This window comes from Numida meleagris, chromosome 3 (assembly GCF_002078875.1).
Source record: "Numida meleagris isolate 19003 breed g44 Domestic line chromosome 3, NumMel1.0, whole genome shotgun sequence".
NCBI classification, from domain to species: domain Eukaryota; kingdom Metazoa; phylum Chordata; class Aves; order Galliformes; family Numididae; genus Numida; species Numida meleagris.
In genome coordinates, this window is record NC_034411.1 from 10489413 (window position 1) to 10515242 (window position 25830).

The 25830-nt window shown below is 38.3% G+C and overlaps 1 protein-coding gene across 26 annotated transcripts in view; it reads right to left on the minus strand.

Annotated features, from left to right (window-relative positions):
* Window positions 1-25830, minus strand: part of NRXN1 (neurexin 1) — a 658401-nt gene that overhangs the window by 146247 nt on the left and 486324 nt on the right. The gene's annotated exons all lie outside the window — the stretch shown is intronic.

Genomic DNA, 25830 nt, shown 5'->3' on the forward strand with positions numbered 1-25830 from the left:
CAAAGAACAAGTTATAAAGATATTGTTTTCAAGCAATCACACAGTAAGGGAGCTCTTGCAGAGAAAGTAAAAAGCTACCAGGAGGTTGGAAGCCTATCTCAGGCAGTTATTAATAGTCTCAAGTTTATTCCCACTGGCCAGCTGCAGCTCTCTAAGCATGACTTTTCCTGCGTCTCCCCAGCTGCTCTTCTTAAGCTGTTCTATCCAACATGACTGCAGTAAAGCTTTCTTTCCTACCTCTTTTATAATTCTCTCATTATATTGGCTGGCCAGATGACAAATTGGGCTACATGCTGCTAAGACCTGTGCTTCTGTGTAAGAGCTCTCATCACCTGCTCCTGATACAGTGCTCCTTCAGGGATGACTGGGAAAGTTAGCAGTGTCTTAGATCATAGGATGGTTTGGATTGGAATGGAACTTAAAGCCCACCTAGCCCCAGCCACTGCCATGGGCAGGGCTTCCCTGGGCCCCATCCAATCCGGCCATGAATGCCTCCAGGGATGGGGCACCCACAGCTCTCTGGTCAGCAGTGCCAGGGCCTTACCACCCTCTGAGTAAAGAATTTCCCCCAATATCTAACCTAAATTTTCCCTCTTGTAGTTTGAAGACATTCCCCCTTGTCCATCACTATCAAACCGTGTAAGAATGTGGTCTCCCTCCTATTTATAAGCTCCCTTCAACTATCGGAAGGTCACAATGAGGTCTGTCCTCAGAGTCCTCTCTTATCCAGGCTGAATAAGGCTCAGTGGTGCTTTCTGATCAGCAAAACAAAATATTTCACAAAGCATTCTTGCTGATCCTAATACACAACTATTAAAATGACTCAGGTGAAGGGGCTAGCATACAGCCTGTTCCTACCAGAACTCCTAAGTATTACACTTAAAGCCAGTCAAAGCAGAAAGCTATCTTTTAGATATCATATAGCTACTCAGAGTGAAGTCTAATTACAGAGAACTATTTGATTGCTTTGTGTTCAGTGTTTTGCACTGCTGGGTAGGAGGGTGGCACACGTACGATTCTTCTAATTGGTTTTCAGTCAAATAATTCCATCAAAAGTAAGTTTGAAGCACTTGCATGAGACTGGATGATAGAAATGCAAGTTTGGCTCTAGAGCTTTTTGCACCTGCATTTTGAATACTTTAATGATACTCCAATTTAAGGCAATTCCCATTTATGTTGGTTCCAAATTATTCTATTTACCTAACTTTTGCATACAGTAGAAGACTATTTCCTTATGAATGGAAATAAAAGTAGTAAATGGAAGTGAAGCAGCCCTTGATTTTATTTCCCCACTTCTCCTCATAGTCTGCCTTCTGTAAAAGGAACAGTTCAGAGTTATAGAGCACCTTTGGGTCTCTGACCAGGCTGAAACTGAGTACAGCTTTACATATACTTTTTCATGTGAAATTTCAGAATAATGTTTTTAAGGTATCCTTACTACCATATTCTTCATTCCTAGAAAGACAGACCGGGGGCAGATCAGACCACAGTTTGAAATCCAAAAAGGTAAAATGATTCACTGAGTTAGAGAGCTTGGTAGTTGAAGTTCCATAGCAAATCTGTCAAAGCCATCGCATAAGAAAAAGTAAAACAGTATAGCTGTATAAAAATAACTTGTCTGATGTTCCAGCTTTCTAACACTATCAAGAGATGTTTAGCAAAAAAAAAAAAAGAAAAAGACAAACTTTGAAACTAAGAAAAGCTTTTATTCTTGCAGTTGAAAAGGGTGAGATTCCTGGAGGTCAGCTCCATCAAGGAAACTCAATTCAGTGTTCAAGCCCATCACTTTCAAAGCTAGGATGAAGTTCTTAAGAATCTGACAGAGGCAGCTCCTGTGTAAATTGTAGTGCAAGGAGTTTCTTTTAACACATTTATTTCTTTACTCATTTATTGGTTTGGTGGCAGGCTGCTTAATGGCCTAAGGTTTTAAATAAAAAAAAATGTAAATAAAAATATGCCAAACAATCAAATCAAGGTAGAAAGATTTAATCATGATGCAAGGGAGAAAACGTAGATGATAAATGCTGATAACAAAAGGTGACTCAAAATATTCATTGAAATAAAACTAAGACATTCAATTTCAAGAAGCATAGTGAAAAACAACTGGCAGGCAAACAAAACCTAGTTCATTTTTGCAGTGGTACTGCATTTGTGAACACTTCAGCAGCTCGGGTCCCTTTGCTCCTCCCAGTTTTGTTACTTCCCCATGAATAAGACAGCTAATATTAAAGTTAAGAAATAGACAAACCTGACAGAGAACACCACGCTAGTAGAGTGCAATTATCCAGCACAGAAATGAAAAGTGTAAGAAGATTTTGCTCACCCGCACATCCTGTGGGACAAACGTGAAGTGGAAACACACTGATTGTTATTCAGGAGCACAAGGGGCCAAAGCGAGCTGCCCTGTCAAGTCACACTAAGGAATTCCTATTTCACAATTCTTCTTCAGAAAGTGAAGTAGGACTGGCAAACAAACCAATAGAGAAAGAACCAAGAAGCCGAGCTATTGATGAACCCCAGCGCCAGCCTCTGGCATCAGGTCAGGGAAGGGTACCCTGGCCTGCAGTGCCAGCACTGGAGCCAGTGCAGGGAGTGAGAACTGCGTGTGTACAAGAGGAATAGTGCCAGCTACTGGAGACAGGCTGGGGGCGTAGGGGTCCCTGTCAGCCTGTGGTGCCAGCATCAAGAGTGACTGTTCCCTACTCCCAGCCATGGGACAGCAGCAGTGTGTGTTCCCAAACCAGCTATTGTGGGACTGATGTGAGTGAGAGCTCCTCACTGGTGGCTGGAGCAGGGACACAGGTTCACACACAGCCCATGGCTGGGGCAGCCTACCTGACTGGTGGCGTCAGCATCCTGTCTGGCTGCACGTGTGCTGCTGTGTGGCTCTGGGATAGGTGCTCAGCTTTGCCACCAGCTGAACCTGAGAAGAGGAAAGCAGCAGCCATGTTCCAGACCACACGAAGACCCAGGGCTGGGCCCCAATGACCAGTCAGAAGTAGGCCTGGGCCCAAATGGCAGAAGGAGGTAGCCACATGCTTTGTTCTTTTCTTCACTTCACCCACACTATTACAAGTTCCCTGAGAAAAACGAGCAGTCAGATCACTTTTTGCACTTAGAGCTTGGGAAAAGGCTACCTGAGATCCAATGACAGTTTGTCTTTTCCCACTTTCATCTCCCATTTCTAATAGAAGAAAAAGAAAAGTCATCAGAACAGAATTTAGCTACTCCTTTTTCTTAAAACTACTTTCTACAGAAGTGAAGAAATGCAAGACGGAGATGATGCTGCAAGAAGCCAAAAAATACTGAAAAATCTGCATCATTAGGGGAGCGGAGTAGAGTCGTCTTCACGGTCTGAACCAGTTCCCTTGCTTGAAGCCTGATTGTTGCCTCTTAGCTCCCATGTTCCTCAGATGATTGCTAGCAGTCTTTCCAGCATCTTTTTGCATGTAGCCCTTTTTGAAGAACTTTTTCATGTGAAGTTTGTAGAACTATGGTCACAAATCAGGTACACCAAAGCTATAAGCACAGTGACATTTGTTCTTCTGACTTTGCGTAAAACCCCAATCCGTGCAGAGTCATTTTAAAAGGTCTCTAAAAAGGACTACACATCCTACATGCACCTTTCAGCAGTGCATCTACTGAAGGAAGCTTTTAAACTTAGAGTTTCCTCATGCATCAGTGCCAAATCCTATCCACCTCTGTTCCTCACAGCTGAAGTTACAGCTATTGCTCTCAGAAGAGCAATTTTGTGCCACATATTTCAGCTAATTTTTGAAATCTACAATATTTAACTCAGGTTGAGAAGATTGATGGTGAAATGCATTTCATTTTCGTCTAATTTTAGATAAAATGCTATGTTTAGTAACGCCAGCCAAACACACATACATGCAAATACCACCACAATCATCCTTGGAGAAAGTGTTCCCTGAAGGGAATTTAGGGCCTGAGATCAGATGAAATGGGACTAGAAGAAGCAAGAGACTGCAAACAAATAGAGCAAATCAGCGTTTCAGGCTTGGATATGTAATGCAACAGTTTTCTAGAGGAATCTGAAAATAGGAAAAGGATAGTAAGTTCATGTGATTTTTTTGGACCTGTTACTTTGATTTTTTGTGCAGCCATTGAAGGCAGCCAATGTACATACCGCTTAATAAAAGGTTTTGTATAGGAGGATTCAAAATCCCCTAAGGTCTATTTAAGTGAGAACAGCAGCACTGCAAACTGTACATGTGCTGTGTACAGGATGGATATTAACTATCACACAAACTATCAAACTTGCTGAAAGCTGAGCCAAGCCCCTCTCCCCAAGTTGGAAGTGACCCCACCCCTCCCAGAAGACTTTGCTACGTGCATTTGTGGTTAGGACTTGTGATAAAGCAGCACTGTTCTTCATCAGTATTTCTTCAGCAGAAGGGACAATCATTTCTAACTGCATTAAATGAATTAAATATTCTTTTCATCTCCTCACTTTTATTTTTTTCCTCCTCCTCAGTCCTGCTGTTGTTCTCAGAGCAAGGAGTTCCAGTTCTCAGCCACTTTACATCAAGCTGCAACTCCACTGACTCAAACTGCAGTTACAAATATTTGGCATGCCTGCAGAACCCAAACAGTTCCAACTCTGCACACGCAGATGCCTGTATGATTTTACCGGCCTCCGTTTTTTTGTTTTCACAGCTCAAGTTTTTAAGAACTCAACAGTCTTTCTTCTTCCTCTTTTCTCTTGCTACAAGTTCATGACTACTTTTCTTCCCATCTGTACATTTGGTGATATCCAGTAGCTAAAATACCAGCAATTTTAGGCTTTGGGTGGATAATCACTGAACTCAGCTGGAATTTTGCTTTTGGCAACTGCATAGCTAGGAGCCTGAAGCTTTAAAATCATCATTTGACCCACAGCAAAGGAAAGTGTATTCTTAGCATTACAGGAACTCGATTGAATTTAACAGGGTTCATCCCAAGGGGCAGGAATCACTTGCATAAATGCTGAAATTTCAAAATAAGATGCTTTCAAAAGCTTTCCAAATCTTCACTCCAAGTGCCTGCATTGTGTGAGCGCTGACATAGACATACAGATTCTGACGTGTCTTCTGTTGCAAACTTGGTCATAAAACAGATTTAGGCTAATGATTATTAAAAACAGAAGGATACTGTTCTAAAGTAGAAAGGTTCAGAAGGAAATGGAAAAAAAAAGAAATCAAGGATTAAACTGCCTGATCCTGGTTTGAAGACAGCTTAAGCTTTCTAGGATATGACAGGTCTTTTGGTTTAGGAAAAATTCAAAGTCAAGTGACTAAAAGCAAAGACACTGTACATGTCACCAAATGAACTGAAGTTACCACCTGGAAATAAAGCAGTCATAAATTTTATGAACTGACATTAATTAACTATTTCTAATAGTACCATTTAAGCTTTAGGCAAAGATGCCTTTCATTTTAGGTACAACATGTTTCAATGTTCTCTTCAGTTACTAAATACACTTACTAATGACGAATAGTTTCGTAGTTTTCAAAAAGCAGAGTTTCTGGTTTGAGAAAAATGTTGTGGGCCCATTTGGTAATTGACAATTAACAATGGTTCAGTGGGTAAGGGGCAGGCATTCCCCATGCACATCACTCCCCTTCCCCCAAGCGTGTTTGCTCTCTGTCAGTAACAAAGCAAGGCAAATGAGGACAAGGTAGTTCAACCTGGGTAAAGAGAAAGTGACCGACAACCTGATCCTTGCACCCTGTTGTGCTAACTGACTGCACAGCCTCTTCAGTCTGTTTGCAGCACCTCTGCAAATTACATGTCTGGGTCCTGGGCTCAAGGTACAACTACAATTGCATCACCAGTAATAGCACAAAACACCTACCTGCAGAAGGAAGCTTAGCCTCCTTTTCTCTAAAATCAAGACTGTTCTGCTTGGATGCTTGCAGGGATAGGAAAACTTGATGAGTTTCAGAAGAGCTCTGGTGTAGTTACCAGAACTCTTGCGACTCTAGCTAATGAATATTTTACATGAGCCCAGAAGTCATCCATACTGGGACAGGAGACAAATCTAGAAAAAGAAGACTCAAGAAAAATGCAAATTCCAAAACTTTGTCATTAGCTGCAGACTCATAATGTTCATTTCATTATCTTTACGTGCTTAGATGTTTCTGCTGCTGAGAGAATCTGCAATAAAAACAGAAGCACAGATGTTTTGCTATATCAGCCTAGAAGAAATAACCCTCAGGCTACATTTCTGGGGACCATATTTAAAAGACAAAAAAGGGAGAACGGTGGAGATGGAAATTTAAAAAGTAAGAGTTTTTCAGAAAGTACAAAACTACGGGTCAGTGTAAGAAGTATACAAATTCTACCCATGATCTGTCTACCCAGAAGATAACTGAAAAAAAAACAACACAAGCATGAGGAAGAAAATTTGTATGAGAAGGTTTTAAAGATGATTCTTTCTTTATATTTATTATTCTTATTAGCCAATAAGGACAGAAGTATAAATAATGAGATTAAGATACAAGAAGGAAAACCCAGGAAAATTATTAGGAAAAAGGTTTGGAGATCTCTTACAGTCAGGCAGTGAAATAAATGACCCGTGCAGAGTCATTAGAGACTGTCAAGGCTAAAGATACTCTCCTCCGGAAGTGAGGGTCTGGGAATGTCTATAATGTGAATGAGAACCCAATAGGTTCTGGCTCATATTCACTGGGCCAGGACTTTCTTCTGCATGAAAATAGGACAGGAGAAAGGGATAGAAACTATCCAGCATTACATAATGTGCCCATGTACACTGCTATAGGATACAAAGTAGAATACAAAGCACTGGATTCATTTTTAACAGGTACCACTGACATTTTCTCCAATCTAGTTTCTTCTCTGAGTTACATTATTTCCTAAGACATTCCAAGACTTCACAGCTGAGCTTTGCCCCACCTTCTGGGCAAGCAAGAAGAGGCATCTTAGCAGATCCCTCACCTCTGACACCAGTGACTTGACTTCAAGGGTGCCCGAGAGAGAAGGGCAGATGTTCAGATCAATAAAATACTGAAGCAAAATTTTAAGACTTGTGTCAATGTAATAGTTGTGGCTCCTTCCACTACCAAAAAATTTAGTGTAACATCGTTAGATAAATGGTTTATCAGTGTAATAAAAAAACCAACCAAGAACAATTAATACCTATCAAAAATCTAAGGATGAATTTCTCCCACCTAACAGCAGAACCAATTGCAGCTTCTCAGAACAGAGTAAAACCTGAATTTTGCTTTGATGCAACTGCAAATTCTACAGAAACAATGAGAATTTGGAGAGAGTGTGTGTGTGTGTGTGTGTGTGTGTGTGTGTGTGTGTGTGTAACTATAAGTGCTTCAGGACTTCGAACAGAGAAGAAATTAACTCATTTACACACTGGATGAGGAACAATCATATACTTATGTACAGGAATAAGCACAATATCTTTATTTTCAAAACCTAATACGAATTATCAAGGTCTAGAAAACTACAGGAGGAGGAAAAGCAATGGCTGTAAAATTCTGGCAGTTGTTAGAGAAACACTAAGTTAGACATCAGCCACCTAGCTTCAGCATTCAATTCAGAACATAGTCCTGCAACTTCTAGTTCTTCTGTAAATGCAGATCTTTTCATTCAGAGTAAGGAAATAAAAGCACAATTTCACTTTATTGAAACAATAGATCACTGATGCAACTTGAGAACCTTGAATGCAATAGAATCTCTATTTTGGTCTGCGTATGGAATGAAAGTAGTGTGAGTTGGGTGAACTATTGTATTCTCTTTCACCCTTGCTAGAATTTCTAGTGCCACTGCAATCAGCATTTTTCATAACCTGTCAGTGGTTGATTACAAAAACTTGCACCAATAAGCAAAGATTTATATACTCTGATAGTCTCTTACAAGTATAACTCTATACATTAGAAATTCAGCTATAAAGACTCTCCACTATTTATGCTCTAAGACAAGCACACCAACTCCAATATTCAGATCACAAACCACACCCTCAAATTATAAGACTGGATTTAAAGTATATTTCCATATACCATTTGTTTGCAGTTTTCCAGTGAGCAGGGCTTACGTTTTCAAATTTGCTTTCAAAATAATGAGTGATACACAAACACTCAACTTCAAATAACAGTTGAGATTCTCATAAAGACACACATTTTATAGGAACTAAGACTTTATAAAAGCATCACGTTTTGTAATGTCCTTGGTAAGACCGAGTTAGCATTAATAATGAGCAAATGCTTCCAAAATTGTTCTCTTGCAGAAGAAAAAAAGATTTATTGAGAACATGTTCAGGCTATTCATAGCAAAGCAAAACTACCAGTTTGTCTTGGTTTCTCTCACAGAGTTTTTCAATAATTACTAAAAAGGATGACACGAGGTGCACTATGACACAACAACATGGTTCAAGCTGTAGAACTGGTTAACTCCTCTTGTCTATCTGGTTTGAAGAGCTATAGGCCTTCAGCATTAAGAACACTTTTGTTTGGTATCTGTATCTGGAAATTCACTTGCAATGTTACAGCTTGGATGACTTACAGCTAGGAAATATTAAGCACATTTAGACAACAATCTTCCCTGGGAATCAAAAAATTTTTGAGGATTGCTAGGTAGCTAAACCCATGGAGAAATGGAAGCTATCATTCTCTAGAGAAAGAAGACTAATTAAAATAGCTCAAGTATGAGGGAGAAAAAAATGCACATGAAAACAACTACAAAATAAGAGAAAACAACAACAGTAACAATAAATGAATCAGAATAAAAAAGATTCCTAAATGCTCTGGAGATAGTAGAGCAAAGGATTCCACAAAACATCTCTGTTGGAGAGTTCAATAATTTCAGCATGCAAAATTTAACAGCACCTACCAAGATTTAGTGATCTGTCCTTGAAAAGACAGGCTTGCTCTGCTGAAGCAAGAAGAATTGAGACAATGTTCTCTCAGAATAAGAAATATATTGAGGGAAAAAAAAAAGGAAAAACAAACCAACAAACTAGTTCTATAAATTATAGGTCTAAATTTCATAAAAGAGAGATGAAAGAGCATGTATCCTGTGCGAGTCCCCTAGGAGCATTGTACCTTGCTGTGAAAATGACATTTTTTCCCTAGCAGGATTCCAGGGTCACTTGGACATTTCTTTTTTTTAACAAAAAAAACCAACAACACCAAACTAGAAAAACAAAAAGATCTATCCTTTCAAAGACTATTAGTGAAATCAGATATCCAAGATCAAGACAGAATAGAAGCTTTGAAATACTGGAAGTGACACACTAGATGATTTATTTTTATTTTGGATATTTCAGTATGACTGAAGTACCAAAAACATGGTCTAGAAGTTTAAGTTGTAAGAACTGTGGAAGGTACACAAATGCATCACCTGTGTAGAGAGAGTCAGGTGGACTATATAAGCAAGTACACCAAAGTTTTTGCTCTGATATGTAGTCAGATTTTTTTTCTTTGACAATAAATATCTTTTAACAGGTTTGTCATAATGATATGTTCATGCAAGTGACTAAATACCTGGAGTCAAATCACAAATCAACATCATGTATTCACAAAAGTCAATAAAAAAGCCCATATTCAATGCCATTAATGTTGCAAAGTAGAGTACAATCCTTAGCAGATGCTTTTTTCAGACTGCAAATACAACTGGGCAGGAGCGTAGCCTGATCCACATCATGGAGTAAGTAATAACACAAACCTGGAAAAATGCTGGAGCGAAGCTGAAGGTACTACAGAACTGTGTCTCAGATTTAAGTTACTGGTTTCTCTCAGTTTTGGTCATAGAATACTTTGGGTTCACAAGCTCTTTTCTCTTAACCCAGGAAGGGTTATCTTGGAAAATATGACTACAAAAATATGACTACAAACTTATCAAGAACTTGTACAACTCCAAACTAGACAAACCCATTAACAGTTACATAACCTAGATGAGCCACAACAACACAGTAAGTAAATCGTGAATGGCCAATCTAGCAAAGTAAGAAAAGAAAATAATTATATAAACTGTCATTTATATGTACTTCTTAATAAAGTATTTATTCAGCAAGGTCTGATACAGAAATAAGCAGGACTAGCAGTTGATTAAGTATTTACTATCATTTGTAGTCTCACACAAGACCAGTGCTCTGTACTCTTGCTGTGGACAAGGGGTGCTTGGGAATGTTTACATGTTTTTAATTTTTCTAATCTTGGTTATCTTATACATTTCAGTACAACTGTACTACTTTTTGAGATATTTAAGGTCACAGTGACTTTAAATCCTCCTGGTTCTTCCTTGCCTATTAATAGGTTTACTGTTAAGCCATTCATAGAGATTTCCACAAGATAGCAATAGGTTCCAAGACCACATAATTATTTCCTGTCAGTTTTATTTCTTCGGTCTAATGTTACTTTGCTGTACCGTAACTTAATATCTGTGTGTCGTTTGTACATACTATAATTTGGGGGTCGTGATCTAGCATCATCTTGCATCATCAAAAGTATTGTGGATTGCCCATCAGGCAGATGCTATAGGAATCACTGCCTCATTACTGAGGCACAAGTTGGATATTAATAATGATTTCACAGAAAATTCCTTTATTTGGCTCTATGACTTTCTTCAGTCATTAATCTAAAAACTAAATACCACACAGTGACATTTTGTACCGTTTGCATACAATATTCCTATAGGCATATGACATCCTAATACCAATTAACTACAGAAATCAAACATTCGTAAAGTGATTTAACTTGTCTCTTTTCTAACATCCTAGAGGAACTAGATTCCTCAGCCTGTAAAACATTCTAATATCTCATGAACAGAAGTAGTTTAGGAAATTCAGACGTCTTATTAGGTTGTGGGGATTTTCTTCTCAGCTGGTTGGTGGAGTTTCTTTACTTCTTTCTACATAGTTTCTCTATTTATTGATAGCTTTACTACAATTTCTGTAAAGAGAGAAACTAAAATAGCTTTTTAAAGCTCTTTCTTCCTTCTTTCATTTCAAAGAACTAGCAAAAGGACTGTGAAATTAATTGTAGTCTACCTGCCCATTTATCAAGTAGATGAGTAACAAACTGATGACTTTTAGACTACAGTTGTCAAGCATTTCATGATTACCTTAACTTAATTAAGAAGAAGGAAAGCAATGAATCTTAAAGTAATTAAACACACATCGCCAACTTCAAAGCTTTTCGCTTTGGTTCTTGCCTGCAGTTGACCAATTCAAGAACAGAAGTAGTACAAAGATTTGATTAAGACCATTCTGTATTTCTAAGCTAAGAGTAAACTAATGTAATGCAGAACAGCTACTAGATAACATGCACGTACCAAATCAGATCTTTGCAATAAGTCATTTGTTTTACAGCCCCTGACCTACAATGAACCGTTGGGCATGAGTTCCTCCTTACCAGATTTACATAATAGATACTGTTTTTAGAACTTGTAACATTAGGAAACTATAGATAACCAAATGTAAGGATTTCAGTTATTTAACTAGTTAAAATAGGAACCTATCCTGAATACGTGAGTAAATTTTACGTGGTAATAAAAAAAATGTAATCTTTCAGTACACTAAGTTACAGATAATAACAAGTGGTCAGCTTTAAATTCCTGGTCCAAGTTAAACATTCAGATGCTATCTTGTACATACAAATATTTCATGATGTAATTTTTCCTCCAAGTCTGAAAAATGGGTTTTTACACATATAAATGTTTAGACAGAGTTTAAGTCAAATGGCTTCCCATTCTGGAAGCATGCATTTGTTATCACAAAAACATGAATATACCAGATGGAAACAGAATACTCCACTAGTCTTATGAAACCTTCTTGCACACTACCATGTGAATGTTCAAAAATCACAGCCTAAAATACCTCCCTCTGTTTGTCACGCAGCTTACAGTAAGAAAAGACTGTCATTCAGTGCCAGTATGATGAGATGCTCTTCCTTACCTTACTAGAAACACACTTCTGACTTCAAAAATGGCATATTTTCCAGAAAACCTTAAGGGTATACTGTTAACATTCTACCATCACATAGAACAATAAATCTTATCAAAAACTCTTTTACATAATCTCTTCCAGAATCAGGTATTTAAAAAAAATGTATCAAAGGCAATTTAGAGAAAAATACTGACTGTACAAGAATTATGTAATATAAAAGAAAAAAACTCTTCTCGGTTAAATCTTGTGCACTGTGCAGAAAATGCATCATTTTCTTTGTAAGATAATGTCCAAGAATTATTGTATTGCAGTGAGCATGCAATTGCGCATGAAAAAAGACAACAACCATCAAGAACAAGCAGCTGTGATGAATTTCAAATGGCTAACTTTCAAACTCTTTAAAGCTTTCAGAAGGTTGTTTAAAAAGAGATAAACAGAAGATCACTATAGAACCCATAAATACCTATAAAATATCTAGGAATGGAAACTGCTCCTTATTAACCTCGTATCTAAAAATATGAGCAAGATTAAAGCTACACAGCAGAAATCATTAGGACTACAACAAGTCCTCTAAAACCCAAAATCATGCCCAGTAGTTACAGAACAGATGGAAGCTGGTTAAAAGAGACAGGAATGAAAGCAAAGCATAGACACAAAGGCTGTGGGCTAGGAGTAATGCTGGGCAAGCAATGAGGGACAATGTGACACTTAGAATGGAGGAAAAGCTTTCTCAATATGTCAGTTTTCATGCCAGTAACTCTTAAGAAATCATGCTGGTGCATTTTCCACTTGCAGTGGGGATTACACAGCACAAGCTTTTCTGTTTTGACTCTCCAGTCCAGAGACTTTCAAAAAAGAAGGAGGAGGCAGAGATGACATGCTCTCTTGATACCTCGCTGGACAAAGAATAGTCTGTCCAGGTTTGATTGACGGAGTCTCTTTCAGCATCTCTGTTTGTGCTCTTGTGGTTGAGTTGATCATGGCCTGTCCCAAGAATGATAAAGAAAGATCACTGAAGAACAAACACACAAAAACCATGAGATATAAGAAGTGTATTTAGCCCCTTCTCATCTAATATAGAAGTACAGAAGGGTCAAATGGACACAGGCAAATTGTAGCATAGGCTTGGCATGGTAAAAGTTACTTACAATAGAAAAGAACAACTTGAAACTGTTTTCACATGCTTTATGATGGACCAGGACACTACTAACACTGATGATATCAGCAGACTTGAGTAATTAGAGTATCACTCAGCAAGAATCAGGTGCCCATGACAGCAGGGAAATAACCATGTTTGTCAACTGTAACCAGACTCCAGCTACGGATTACCACTTAGTTCAAATCAATGTCGTTAAGTCTCTCATAGCACTAAACATGGCAGAGATCACTTATGCGTAAGTCATGGACATAACAGAAGACATCTTTTGGTCTGTGATGGGACAAGAAGGATCAGATTTCTTAACAAATTGATATTTTACAATGGATGTTATTTAAGAGAGTTGCAGATAAAATCTGAACAGTCAAAACCCATCAGGAGAAGCTGCCTGAGCAGTAGGATACAAGCACTTCCTTGTTTATTCCATTGTTTATTTCATTAACACTGTTTCATTATTTCATTAAAGAAAACATAAGCGATGGCTTAGTATCAAAGCCAGTGTATGACTATGGGCCTGTGTCAGTATCAGGTGGGAGAAGAAACATCTGAAGGAAAAAATCAGTCCTCTGTAACCTAATATTAACTGATAAAGGTAGAAATGAAAGACCTTAGGGTGATAAAGAGTTAAATTATTTAGAAGACTTTATTTATAAAAGGTCTGTCCAAACTAAGAAGGAATCTGCAGCGTTATGTCAGAGACTCAAATTTACACAACAGCTTGAAAAATTAAATGCTCAGGGCCAGACAGTTTGCTGAGTGCCTGAAGACTATAAAGGAAAAGGAGTAGAGCCGAGGGAGGGGGAAAAGAGTTGTTAATCATAGGGAGTAAGGCAAGCTGTTCCCAGATGATCCATCTAGCAACAGAAAAATAAAACTAAGTCCTACTGGCCCTGCAGAGAGCTAAGGGTTCAAACTCTCCCCAGATCATAAAGCAGAACTCTTTTCAGCACCAGAACTGGGAACACACTGGTACAGACAGCAGGAGTCTTTAAAGAAACTTCAGCGAGCAACATGCAGAACCAGCTCTAAAGCACTAGGTAAAGGTAGGATTATGCAGTATCGTGATAAATAAAGCCACAGAACACTGTGGCTTTATAAAGATGGCTTGCAGTTTCTAACCTATTCTTTCTAAGAGTTTTTTTAAACAGTAGATAAGTGAGAGCCTGTAGCTAAAGTAGGAATTGATTTTTTTAATAATTTATTTAATATTGGTCAAGACCTTTTACATGAGAACTTATTCAGAGAAAAAAAGAGAAAAGGAGAATGAGTAGTGAATTAGTAAAAACTTGAGAAAGAAAAGGCATAACTGATGACTGCCTAATAACAAGTCATTTCAATAATCAATACTGTCAAATAAGTCTTTAAAACACTTGTGCTCTGAAGTAGACCAGAGGATTAAGAAATACTCGACAGGGTAAACTTACCTACGTTAACAAAGAGAGTTTTCTGAGGGAATCCAAAAGGACTTTGGAGCAAAGAGGTGATCAGAGTTAAAGGCAGTGAAATGTACAATGAGAATAATGATTTGAACTTCTTGGGAATACTCAGATGCTGTAACACCGAGTGTCTTTAATACAGGACCAACTCACCAGTATCCTCTGCATGGTGTGCTGGAAGAGTTAAAACAAAAATCCCCACAGAATGGTGAGACATTGAAAAAAAAAAACAACAATCTGCACCGATTAAACTTAATAGAATACATTAAATACTCAAGATTTTAAAATGAGACCATTTACCCTCTGCACTCAGTTCTAATGGCTTCCATTCCCCAGAAAGGGTTGAGCTGCTGAGTTACAGCCTGAGACTGCTAGCCATTCCAAGCACATTATTTTGTGTAGCAGCAGACAACATGAAAGCTGCTCCCCATGCAATCCTGAAGTCTTCCTATTACTTTCCAGGCATATACATCTGAGAAAGCATTACTGAAAGTAAGTATCAACCCCGAGAGGTCTTGGTTCTTTTGTTGAGAATAATCAGATTGATAACAGGAGCAAGACTGATAGTACTAACTGCTCACTGGTTTGCACCTCCTGCAAATATCTTCTTGCTAAAATGCATCACTTTACCCACTTCTGCCAAAGAGAAGAATTTCACAAAGGGAGAAAATACGCTGAGAAAGTAGCTGAAATCCCACTTTTTAAATGCACTTTTAGCCTTATAAATGGAGACATATATCACAAAAGTATGTAATATATGAGCCTCATCTACTAATTCATCCTCTTCGTAACTAGTGTCTGTGTTTCGACCAGAAACCAGAAAATAAGTTGTTTCAAAACTAGCAAGTTTCATCATCAAGATTTGACTTCCCCAATGCAACTCCTTCAATGCTAACTGAGCAACACCTGGCAAGTGCCCAGCAAATTGCTTAAGTTCCCCATCTATTAGATTAGAACATTGCTCTTCACCTTTCAAAGAGGAGTGTATTCTGAAGTGTACTACATTATAAGCTCATTTATAAGCTTTATTATATCCTTGCTGGTTCAAACAGCATAACAGACTGGCATGAATACACCTTTGATTTAAGGTTCAGAAGAATAATGAATTTTGGCTTGTAACTTCCTGATCTTTTAACCTAAATCTCCCACAGAAGCTAAAAAACATTGCAGCTAAACACAGCATCATGCCTTCTTTCTGAAGAAAATCTTTTCCACTTGACAGGGGCAGAAAAAAGAGACACCTTCAGCTGGAATAAATTTCACGTCCCTCTATTGTTGCTGATGAAGTCATGTCCATTATCTCTACTCACGTAATGACTGTGTAATATGCTCTCCCCTCTCCATGACAAACAGCTATCTTCATTGCTTAAAATCCTTCACATCAAATACCAAGACCAAATGTCTGCAAATATGCTATGAATTAGAAAACATTTATCTGAGATACTTCACTCTCCTGTGGTATTGATAAAACTCTTTTTCTCCTTGTAGTACTGAAGAGCACTGGCTCACAGCCATGACTATTTATTAGTCAGTATTTGCATGAATCGTTTTCTAAAGCTTTACGGATTAGGAAAGTATTGCTAAGTACAAAACTGAACATGCACATTTTTAATCCATTTATGTGTAACACATTCATTGGAGATGCTGCTCGTTACTACTTTCTAACCAGCATTCAGAGCGCGTAGTCTTGCATATACTACACAAAACTGCAATCAACATGAAAATGTTGGAACAGTCGAAATCAGCCTTGAAAATTTTCACTTAAAAAGAAAAACAGCAAGAAAAACAGTATTCTCCTTAACTAGTATTTAAACAGCAATCCCCATTTTTCTCCCAATACTGCAACGTTTAGTTTCTATTAATAGGCTATTTGTTGAGCCCAAGAGAAAAAACATCAGCAAAAATGGGTGTCTTTTTGCACTGAAGAGTATATGCAAAATGGAAAGAGGAAGGTAAGTGAATGAACTGCAGTACAGTAAAAATGACTCTGTTGCTGAAAAGACAACTTGTCTGGCAATACTGCAACAATCGAGAAACATCTTCTTCAGTACTTCTGACATTACTGCTTGTGCTATTCTTTCTCTGATGAATTTATCTGAGTGTGGCACAACAAAGATGTCTCTATTAGATGACTGGCTTCCTGACCCAATTCAGAAATATGATAATTAATTCAATGAAATATTACTTGCAGATCTGGAAAGAAATAGAAGGTTTTTGTTAGGCCAAAACTAAACATTAGTAAGTTATAGACAACCAATTGTCATATAGCATTCATCACTTGTAAGGTAAATGACTTCTTCTGAATTCACTCAGGCAGAAAATGAACAGCTGCCAATGCTGATCAGAGAGAAGCAAAATACTGCATCTAGGGATGAAGCGGAGTTGCTTTCTTTAGTTCAAAGCAATATTTTTTCCTTTGAGGAAGGTGAAAGATCAGCTTGGAAGTTAAGAAATAATAAAATAAAATTCTGTGCCACACCTTTGGTGTTGGTGTGGCGCTAGAAGTATTTCAAGTAACTCAATTTCCATGACTGTGACAGCACAGACTAAAGTAGTTATTCCAAGCCTACTTTGACACAATTCATTAATCGAATTAGTTACATAAAGTAACAACAAGGAGGAACTTGTAGGGAATGTGGAGGTCAGAGGCAGCTTTGGCTGCTGTGACCATGAAGTGCTGGAGTTCAAGACCCTTAAGGCAGCAATGACAAAACAAAGCAAGCTCAGTGCTCTTCTCTCCAGGAAAGCAGACTCTGACCTCTCCAGGGATCTGCTTGGTAGAGTTCTGGAAGACATACCCTTGGCAGGGCTAAGAGCAACCTGGTCTAGAGGGAGGTGTCCCTTCCTATAGTAGGGGGGTTGGAACTAGTTGATCTTAAAGGTCCCTTCCAACCCAAACCATTCTATGATTCTTCACAGGATCTCTCCCAGTGCAGGCAATGAATGCCCTTATACTTTTTGGGAGAGCAATACGATAAAACAAGTTGTGCATGGAATGAAGGTGGAATGCCTTACATGCCCAATTTTTAACTTTAGCAGTAAAGCCTGTTTTGTGCATACAAAACATGCATTTTTTCCCTTTAATGAACTAATTTCATTTCTCTTGCAGTTTAAATTTTCTTCCTTTCTCTGCAAATGCCATAAAAACATGCATTGGATCACCTCCTAAAAAATAATTAATTATTGATTCACTTATAAGAACATTAAAAATTCTTTAAAAGTTTCCTTCTGTACCAATATAATTATTAATGAACATTTCACTGCCTTTCAGGCTTGTGGAAAGTTCACTGTGGTTAGAGTAACGATGCATACGGTCAGAAGTGTAAGTACTATCAGTCAATTATTTGCTCTGTCAGGAGGATTCTCTCCAAACTGTAAATGTTTCAAAGCATGAACATCTTGAATAATGATTCCATAATATATACTAACGCTAACAAGACTGATGTATTCAGGTCAAGTCGGTTCTGATTTCTAAACATGTCTTTGCCTATAATTCTAAGCGCTTTAAACTTCATGTAAATCTCACTTGTGACATTTCTATCCAATTTACACTGAACCAGGTTTATTGATGGTTCACTGAATACAGAAAGCTGCTTGCAGGTAAGAGCTCTCCTGGATGTGGAGATGCTTGCAACATTTGGTGTAGGAACAGGGATGGGAACAATTTCTCTACCCTGCACAAGGTAGAAAAATTTTTAAAAGCTATCTTCTTCGGAAGGGATAGAGGATATCTTTAAAAATACTTTCTGACAGAATACTTAAAAATAATTGAGAAGAAAAATTTTTTGCACTCGAAGAAAATCACTCATTTCACACCCAAAGAACATTTCATGAGAGCCATACAGGGAGAGAAAACTGTTTTGTTCATTCTAGGTCAATGTCTTCTAGAACAACACTATGAGCAATAAGTGAATCAAGAAATGCAAAACTTCAGTGAGTTACCACATCTGTACTTCGCACTTCATTTGTTTAATACTGGGCTTTGGTGAACCAAAGGAAGAAATAAGGCCAAAGACAATCTACGCTGAACACAAAAAAGATCAGTGGAGGAAATGTAACCTATCTACTTATACAGAAGATGATGCTAGGATTTTTATGATATGAGAGATTTTATACTATAATTTTAGAAAAGCAAAGATGAAACCTCAAGCTCTCTCTAGTAGACATGGTTGTAAGCCAAGCATGTGGCAATGACCCTCTTTTCAAAGAACTGATGCCCTTCCATAGATGCCATCAGAAGCTGCTCTTTAAAATTTTCCTCTCCAATTTGTCATCACATGAGTAAGTCACTGCATGTAGCCAGTTACATAGAAACATCAATGCAGGTCAAAGGATGACAGCAGCTCCAAATACATCACACAATCCTTCTAAAAAAAACTGCCACACAATGATGAAGGAAAACCTAAATACAGGAGTGTCAAAGGAAGCACTGTGCAGTCACAGGGCAGTATTATGGTCTTGCATGAACTCTTACAATTGCTTGAATCTCTTTTATTCACTTCCATTAAAATCTCAATTTACTCCTTTCAAGGTTCAAAGAGAGTTGTCTTAGAAATTCAGCATGAGGAAGATTTCTCAGTTTTCTGGAGTACAGGAAAGATTCTCAGAAGACAAGCACAGAGAGGATCTAAAGGTGTTGATGGCATCAATTCTTCTAAGTAGAAAACTAGAAAAGTTGGTAAGAGCACTCAAATATCAGGGTGCCCTGTTTTGATATTTGTGGCTGTTCAGGGAAATTTAGGGTGGGATACCTGCAAGAACCTCCAAGTTGCCAAGCCTAAGATTTATTTACTAAATGGGATGAGTACAGCAGGTGAATATAGGGCTTTCTTTCTTAGGGTTTTAACACTAACACACATTCTGTACAGACATCCTCACACCAAACATGGCTCCTGCTGCCCCAGTCTACTTTTGATCAACACCATGGACATGATGAGCACCAGATCCAAGTCTAGATTGGTGGCCTGGCCTTTACACACGGTGATTTCACCTCACCTTCTGCCTTCTGCACAACAGTTGATACTTGTGGATGTGATACCATCTACATAGTGCTCTCCAACATAAAGGGTCAGAGTAAGCTGTCAGTGGGGTTGCGTTGGTCTCAAATCTCAGATTACGCTTTATGCTTTCTCTGTACCTAAAGCCTTGCAGTAGTCAGTACCCAGATTATTATGACTTCCGGTCTCCCCATCTCAACTGCTTTACAAGGAGGTAAGGTTACTAACAACAGGTCTGTGCTTTTTTGTTTTGCAATGGTGTGTCAGAATCATCTGGTTAGTTAAGAGCAGGGCAGATATAGACTAGGCCTCATTTCATATGGTGGCGGCTTTGGATGTCCATAACAAGAGATTTGTAAACCAAAGGCATTTTCTGCAGGATGCCTGTGGAACATGGAAAAAAAAGAATTTAAAAACAAACCCCTCAAACAAAACAGGACAATATATTTCAGGGAATAATGATTAATCTGGAAAGATTAAAATATCAAATCTGTAGCTATTGGCATTTGAAAACTGAGATAACAGAAATATCACCTTATTAGGCAGAATCATGTGGAATCACACGAAAGTGTAATAAGCAAAACTTGCCACACTATAATAGAGAGATGCACTTAGAAAAGGCCAGTGAAAAACAACAATATCGTGGATGCAATAGCTTCTTTCATATACATAAGACCGATGAACAAGAAAAATTAATATGACAAATTTATCAATCAGTAGTCAAGATCAATCTGGATGTTCATTTTTCTAGCATTATATACTGTTCCTCTCATGTTCTGATAAATTATTTTTATTATCGTGAGGTTAGAAGAGCAGAAGCAAACCTACCATAACTGCTCTTCAGTTAGTTTAGAAAATTGATTCCTCTTTTTTTTTTTCCTCCAAGTGACCAGACACACTTAATTCAGATTTTCTCTAAGAAGACAACATCTCACAGCCGTTGTGTTATTACTTCTTGTATAATGCAAGGGAAGCAAAAAAATAATAGAATTTGAACTAGAAATTTATGTTGGAACTTAAAACCATAATGTGGATTCGAGATCCTATGCCTATGGGACATCTGCTGATGAAGGCATCCTGGATGAAGCTCTGCTCCTAATGCAGTGCTGCCTTTCCTACTGAATTCAATGGGGGAAAAATTCATTCCTTAACTGCTGGTAAGAAATTTCTCTAATAGTCAGGAAAAAAAAAAGTAGTATGTTCTTCCATGTTTTTCTGAGACCAAAGCCTTTCTTGTTTGGTTGTTTTTTCATTTCAGACAGTCATAAAAAAAACATTGTGACAAAGGGACAATACTGGGTGGGCAAGATGTGAGCGGGCTGAACTTTTGAAAGTTACCTACTTATCGAATGAACAGAGAGAGATCAGAACATATCTCTTCAAACTGAATTCTTTTTAAAGCAAGTATAGTGAACAATTTTTGTGCTGTGTCATTTGATCTTTTGCATCTTCCAGGTAGCTTTCATGTATTACATTTTTGATCTCTAGTCAGTTATCCACTGTAAAAACATTAAATGTCAATGTAATTAAATTATTGTACTAGACTATGCTCTTAACAACACTAAAACATAGCCTATTTAAATTAATATGGCACTTCATAATCTCAAATTACTCATAAGCACTATCCACAAGCCCAAACACGATGAAAATTAATGTAGAATGATGCAATTCTACATACGTAGGGTGCTTTGAAAGTAATGCCGCCTATTCATTTCCATGGAAACTACAACAGATACAAAGAGTACAATAACACTACTTGATAAATTCTCAGCTACAAAATGCTATTTTTCAGCACAGTCACCACCACTAACTGCTCATTTTCACCAGGAATGAACAAGACTCTGCTTGCTGCACTCGTAAAAACCTGCACCAGTGGAAGCAACCCGCTGTTGCAGTTGCCCACCACCTCACTGTGCTCCCATCCACTGTTTGATGTCCATAGATGTTCAGCAAGCATCGATGAATGTCAGTGGGGGTCATTTTTGCTGCATAGAGGAATTCAATTCCACTCCACTGCTCCATCCACACTTCCATGCCAGATGTCACTGTGTCAGACTGTCCCTCTGCTGCCATCTGTCACACAGCAACAAAATGTAATGGGACATTGGTGGGAAGGTTTAGCCTCTACTGCTATACGACCAACATCCACCTTTGTCATACATCTTAAAATAGGAGGTATTACTTTCAGAGCAGCCGTAGAAAATGAACAACAACGTGGGCTGTTTGCAACTGGACAACAAAAAACTCATTTCTTGCACCTGATTTTCCTTGTTTACCCAAGACTGGAGGTTGCACCTATATTTCAGGCAAATGTTCTCTCATTGTCATTCTGATATTGATCTCATCAAATAAAGAAAACCTGCACAGCTGGACAAATATTTCCATCATAGTAGAAAAGTATCTTATTATAAAATAATGTATTTCTCATTAATAAATCCTAACTAAGTCCTGTTCTTCCTTAGTAGGATTCAATAGAAGACTACCCATCTAATTCAAAAAATTCTCCTCTCAGCACACCATGGGGAAGAATAAGAAACCATGTGCATTGATATTTTGTCTTGCCCTTAGGTGTTGTACATATTCCTGTTACTTAAAGAGTAAATCACTACCTTAGACACATACTTGTGCCATATGAGATAGACTAGGATTCTGAGGCATCTGCTTGGGACTGAAAGATTTGACACTGGATACAGAGAGATCACTTTTGTGGAGCCACAGCTGGAGGATGCTCTAGGATGGAGTGCACATGGCATTAGGTAACTGTCCTTAGGTGCCAAAACTCTCAATCTCCAATGGGCCCTTTCTGAGAATAAAGCCTATCAACTACCCAATTGCCATTTCCCAAATCAGTTGGAGCATCAGTTTGAGGACTGGTAAGCTTTAGACTCAATCATTATAAAGCAGTCTGTGATCCAAGTCTGTCATAACAAGAATGAGAAGTATGAGATATACTATTGTTTAGTTAAAACCCAGGCATGCCACCAGTTTTCTCATAATGCCAACAAGAACACAATGCCACTGAGTAACTGCTACCAGATACTACAAATCAGGACCACCCTAATACGTGGCAGCTACAGATCTTAATTCCAAATCAGTCTTGACCTCAACACCAACTGGAATTACCTGCTACATAACACAAGAAGATGTAGTTTGTTGAGAGATGCAGACACATAGGCCTTCTCCAGCATCTCCATGGTAATGTCTATCACAGTCATCAGCACTATTTCGCTGATATGAGTGCAAGTAGCTGCTGCAGGAAATAAACCTATTGCTGTAAGAATGAGCAAATAAGTTCTTCTTGAGCACCAAACCATCCTATCAACCCTTTCCCCCTAGCCATGTCATATTTGGCTACAGAAGGTCAGTAAGCTGACTCATGAAACCTTGGAAAAGCCCAACACAACAAGGATTCACTCTGCACAGACTACACCTGTGTTAAGTCCTAACTGTTAATTAATAATTTAAGTTTGTGAACTCTTCATAATCTTTTCTTAAACAGTTTTAACAGATTCCTACGTTTTCTTGAAGACAGATATAAATGTTGCAGAATCAATCAGTAGAAAGCTCCAAATCCTCATATTTTGACAAGTACCTCATTCAATCTCCGTTATACATATATATATTTAATTCCAGTATCTATTGACAAATGAAGTTATCAAGCTGCTCAGATGGCAGTCTCTTTCTCCTCCTGCAGATATTCCATGTTTCAAAATCAGCTTGTTTTCCCCATTGTTTATGAGGAGCTGAAAAAGATGATGTCACCTCTGAAATTTTCCTGAGGTTTCTATGTGGTTTGACATCTGCCTGTCAATATGAAGATTACGCACAAGTCATTTGTTCTAAACAGTTCTGCGAAACACACACCATCACTCATAGCAATCTGTTTGTTACTTATAAGTCAAGCATTTTTTCTAACATGTTAAAAAAAATCTGCATCATGAAGCCACATTAACTAAAGGAGACAGGAATTATTATTGTTACTGTCCACAGCACACACAGGTCTGACTCAAAAAGAATACAAGCAGTCACCAAATGTTTAACAAGTGTTATGCAGTGTGGAGGCTAACAGGTAGAATTCATTTTCTGGAGAAGATAAATAACACTTCATCAGCCTCTTGATCTCTTCTCCCTCAGGCTTTGTTTTGTAATAAAAATATTCTTAAAAAAAGGCCACATCAAGAGCTGTGGGTCTTAATTACCAAAGGTCATTCCCACTTTCAAGACAGCAAAGAGGGGAAGAGAGTAAGAGATCATCCTTAAGCTGTTCTCAGCACTTAAGCAGGTCCTAATTACATAATTTCTGTTCTTCTGTAGAGGTACAGCCACAAACACCTTTCCTTAAAACATACAGAGGATATCCATCTAAGATGCCACCATCCCCATTCTCTTCTAGTACATTGAGTATTATTTCCTGCTCCCATACTAAAATACTTGTTGAACAGTAGCTACCTGTTTATTGCAGTGTGGCTGGAAAGCTGTGTGGGAGAAACAGACCTGGGGGTGTTGTTTGATGCTCTGCTGAACACGAGCCAGCAGTGTGCCACAAAGGCCAATGGCATCCTGGCTTGGATCAGAAATAGTGCAGCCAGCAGGAGCAGGGAGGTGACTGACACACTGTACCCAGCACTGGTGAGGCTGCACCTCGAGTACCGTGTTCAGTCTGGGGCCCCTCACTACAAGAAAGACATCAAGGCCCTGGAGTGCATCCAGAGAAGAACAATGAAGCTGTGAGGGGTCTGGAGCAAAAGTCTGATGGGGAGTGGCTGAGGGAACTCGCATAGTTCAGTTTGGAGAAGAGGAGGCTCAGGGGAGACCTTATCGCTCTCTACAACTGCCTGAAGGGAGGTTGTGGCAAGGTGGGGGTCAGCCTCTTTTCCCACAAAACTAGCAATAGGACTAGAGGGAATGGCATCAAGTTGCACCAGGGGGAGATTCAGGTTGAACATTAGGAAATACTTCTTCTCCAGAAGAGTGGTGAGGCACTGGCACAGGCTGCCCGGGGAGGTAGTGGAGTCACTGTCCCTGGAGTTGTTCAAGAAAATTTAGTTGCTGTACTGAGGGATGTGGTTTAGTGGGAAATACTGGTGATAGGTGGACAGTTGGACTGAGTGATCTTGGAGGTCTTTCCCAATCTTGGTAATCTGTGATTCTATGTCAGAGGTCCCTAGCTTACAATGTTTATCAAACATATAGCAAGGTTGCAGACAAAACAAAAACATAAGGAAAAAAACAATAAATCTCTTCGCAAGGAATGCAACATGAATTATCCTAATATTCTGTGTAATCTTCAACTACCTCTATATTTTCCCTTTTTAAATTAACTTTTTTTTGGTCTCAGCTGTCACATGGCCCACAGAAAGCTTCCTATTATAAAGTCTGTTATGAAATCACAGTTAACTCAAATGCAGTTCATCGTGAAAACAACTCATTTTCTATGAAAAAATTAAAAGTTCATTGAAGACCAGTATAGAGTAATGAACTTTACTTCTTTAAGCTAAGAAGTCACATGAGATCAGATTAATGATGTTTCTGTCTATATTTTGCTACTACCAATCACTTCTCCCCTCGCAAGTTGAGTCATAACCCTTCCTCTCACTCATCTTTCTTTCAATTTGCCTTTTTTCTTTTAAAAAATAATTTAAAAAACCCTAAGAAAAATGACATTGCAAGACCTGCTTCAGATTTCCACTCTCTTCCAGACTCTTCCCATATCATACACAACAGCATACCCAAAATTCCTATTTGATCTGAACAAATAAAACTATTTGTCAAGCACTGCATTAGTTCTTGTCAACCTCCTACATCACAGTCTGTATCTATTGAAAAATTCTCTGCCAGCTGGATAACTAGCTTTTTATTTGTTTCAAATTCAAGAATGAGATAAGCACATATTTTGTTCCTGTTCTTCATTACAAAGATAATACTGAGAGGAAACTGATTACAAACATATGGGTAAGTGTGATTTTTTTCACCCCCTCCTTACTTGGACTTCCCCTTTATGAATTTGTCTCTTACTAATACAAGGTAACTCAATGCCTTATCCCTTAGCAAAGAAATACTGAGATACTGCTTTAGGTCCAGGAAGAAATATTTACATATGAAATAGATAATGAAGTTCTTAAGTAATGAGAAAATGCTGTAGAGTTTTGATAACAAGCTAAATATGCAGTTTTTGTCAGTTCGCTCAGCACATTTATTAATGATGTTTTTTCAGTTCTTGTGTAGTTAACAACAAAAATTGGACATCTCAAAGTAGATTCAGAGTATTTTGTCTCACAATAACTTTTAATATTTGGTTTTCCACTCATGTATTCTCAGCTTCAT